Genomic DNA, 2,754 nt, shown 5'->3' on the forward strand with positions numbered 1-2,754 from the left:
TGGATCGAAACCATCCTCTGCTAAGTGCTCTTATCCAGCTTTTTAAATCTCAATTTCTCATACTACCCATTGTCTCTACTTCAACAGAGGGGGGCAGGTGTAGACCTCTGGGCCAACAACCAAAAAAGCCAAAGGATCTGCACCATTTCTTCTACATTGCCACTTTCTTAGCCTGATTTGGGGATTTTTTTTTCCTCCTCACAATTCTTGACTCCTAGCATGTTAGAAAATGGTAAAACCTATGGGTAACCTATACTTTTACAACACCTGGCACCCCGCAAGCTCCACACTCTTCCTTTCCTTACGGCAGAGAGACATCCATACTTAAAAAAAAAAAAAAAGCTTTAATACAACCGGTTTACCAACATGTGTAAATCACACCTGTGGTGTCTCAAGCACCACAACCCGGCGGCACAAATGGGGAATTAGCTCAAATGGTAGAGCGCTCGCTTCGCATGCGAGAAGTAGCGGGATCGATACCCGCATTCTCCAATAGTTTTGATTGCAGTTCTTCTCAAAACACAGGACAATTTTCCTCTCGTTGCTTGCTCATGAAACATATTTGCAAGCTTAGGAAACAGGCAGTGGCAAGCTTAGAAGGCAAGCTTAGAAGACAAGCAACAGCAGAGTGGCGCAGCGGAAGCGTGCTGGGCCCATAACCCAGAGGTCGATGGATCGAAACCATCCTCTGCTAAGTGCTCTTATCCAGCTTTTTAAATCTCAATTTCTCATACTACCCATTGTCTCTACTTCAACAGAGGGGGGCAGGTGTAGACCTCTGGGCCAACAACCAAAAAAGCCAAAGGATCTGCACCATTTCTTCTACATTGCCACTTTCTTAGCCTGATTTGGGGATTTTTTTTTTCCTCCTCAAAATTCTTGACTCCTAGCATGTTAGAAAATGGTAAAACCTATGGGTAACCTATACTTTTACAACACCTGGCACCCCGCAAGCTCCACACTCTTCCTTTCCTTACGGCAGAGTGACATCCATACTTAAAAAAAAAAAAAAAAAAAGCTTTAATACAACCGGTTTACCAACATGGGTAAATCACACCTGTGGCGTCTCAAGCACCACAGCCCAGCGGCACAAATGGGGAATTAGCTCAAATGGTAGAGCGCTCGCTTCGCATGCGAGAAGTAGCGGGATCGATACCCGCATTCTCCAATAGTTTTGATTGCAGTTCTTCTCAAAACACGGGACAATTTTCCTCTCGTTGCTTGCTCATGAAACATATTTGCAAGCTTAGGAAACAGGCAGTGGCAAGCTTAGAAGGCAAGCTTAGAAGGCAAGCAACAGCAGTGTGGCGCAGCGGAAGCGTGCTGGGCCCATAACTCAGAGGTCGATGGATCGAAACCATCCTCTGCTAAGTGCTCTTATCCAGCTTTTTAAATCTCAATTTCTCATACTACCCATTGTCTCTACTTCAACAGAGGGGGGCAGGTAGACTTCTGGGCCAACAACCAAAAAAGCCAAAGGATCTGCACCATTTCTTCTACATTGCCACTTTCTTAGCCTGATTTGGGGATTTTTTTTTCCTCCTCACAATTCTTGACTCCTAGCATGTTAGAAAATGGTAAAACCTATGGGTAACCTATACTTTTACAACACCTGGCACCCCGCAAGCTCCACACTCTTCCTTTCCTTACGGCAGAGAGACATCCATACTTAAAAAAAAAAAAAAGCTTTAATACAACCGGTTTACCAACATGGGTAAATCACACCTGTGGCGTCTCAAGCACCACAGCCCAGCGGCACAAATGGGGAATTAGCTCAAATGGTAGAGCGCTCGCTTCGCATGCGAGAAGTAGCGGGATCGATACCCGCATTCTCCAATAGTTTTGATTGCAGTTCTTCTCAAAACACGGGGCAATTTTCCTCTCGTTGCTTGCTCATGAAACATATTTGCAAGCTTAGGAAACAGGCAGTGGCAAGCTTAGGAGGCAAGCTTAGAAGACAAGCAACAGCAGAGTGGCGCAGCGGAAGCGTGCTGGGCCCATAACCCAGAGGTCGATGGATCGAAACCATCCTCTGCTAAGTGCTCTTATCCAGCTTTTTAAATCTCAATTTCTCATACTACCCATTGTCTCTACTTCAACAGAGGGGGGCAGGTGTAGACCTCTGGGCCAACAACCAAAAAAGCCAAAGGATCTGCACCATTTCTTCTACATTGCCACTTTCTTAGCCTGATTTGGGGATTTTTTTTTTCCTCCTCAAAATTCTTGACTCCTAGCATGTTAGAAAATGGTAAAACCTATGGGTAACCTATACTTTTACAACACCTGGCACCCCGCAAGCTCCACACTCTTCCTTTCCTTACGGCAGAGTGACATCCATACTTAAAAAAAAAAAAAAAAAAAAAGCTTTAATACAACCGGTTTACCAACATGGGTAAATCACACCTGTGGCGTCTCAAGCACCACAGCCCAGCGGCACAAATGGGGAATTAGCTCAAATGGTAGAGCGCTCGCTTCGCATGCGAGAAGTAGCAGGATCGATACCCGCATTCTCCAATAGTTTTGATTGCAGTTCTTCTCAAAACACGGGACAATTTTCCTCTCGTTGCTTGCTCATGAAACATATTTGCAAGCTTAGGAAACAGGCAGTGGCAAGCTTAGGAGGCAAGCTTAGAAGACAAGCAACAGCAGAGTGGCGCAGCGGAAGCGTGCTGGGCCCATAACCCAGAGGTCGATGGATCGAAACCATCCTCTGCTAAGTGCTCTTATCCAGCTTTTTAAATCTCAATTTCTCAT

General features: G+C 45.2%; 3 non-coding genes across 3 annotated transcripts; all 3 read left to right on the top strand.

Annotated features, from left to right (window-relative positions):
- Window positions 1-419: 419 nt before the first annotated feature.
- On the top strand, window positions 420-492 carry TRNAA-CGC (transfer RNA alanine (anticodon CGC)). Its single transcript has one exon. It is a non-coding gene; the product is annotated as a tRNA-Ala (tRNA).
- A 603-nt stretch (window positions 493-1,095) lies between these two features.
- Window positions 1,096-1,168, top strand: TRNAA-CGC (transfer RNA alanine (anticodon CGC)). Its single transcript has one exon. It is a non-coding gene; the product is annotated as a tRNA-Ala (tRNA).
- A 595-nt stretch (window positions 1,169-1,763) lies between these two features.
- Window positions 1,764-1,836, top strand: TRNAA-CGC (transfer RNA alanine (anticodon CGC)). Its single transcript has one exon. It is a non-coding gene; the product is annotated as a tRNA-Ala (tRNA).
- Window positions 1,837-2,754: the final 918 nt, after the last annotated feature.

Source organism: Rhinoderma darwinii, chromosome 4 (assembly GCF_050947455.1).
Source record: "Rhinoderma darwinii isolate aRhiDar2 chromosome 4, aRhiDar2.hap1, whole genome shotgun sequence".
NCBI classification, from domain to species: Eukaryota; Metazoa; Chordata; class Amphibia; order Anura; family Rhinodermatidae; genus Rhinoderma; species Rhinoderma darwinii.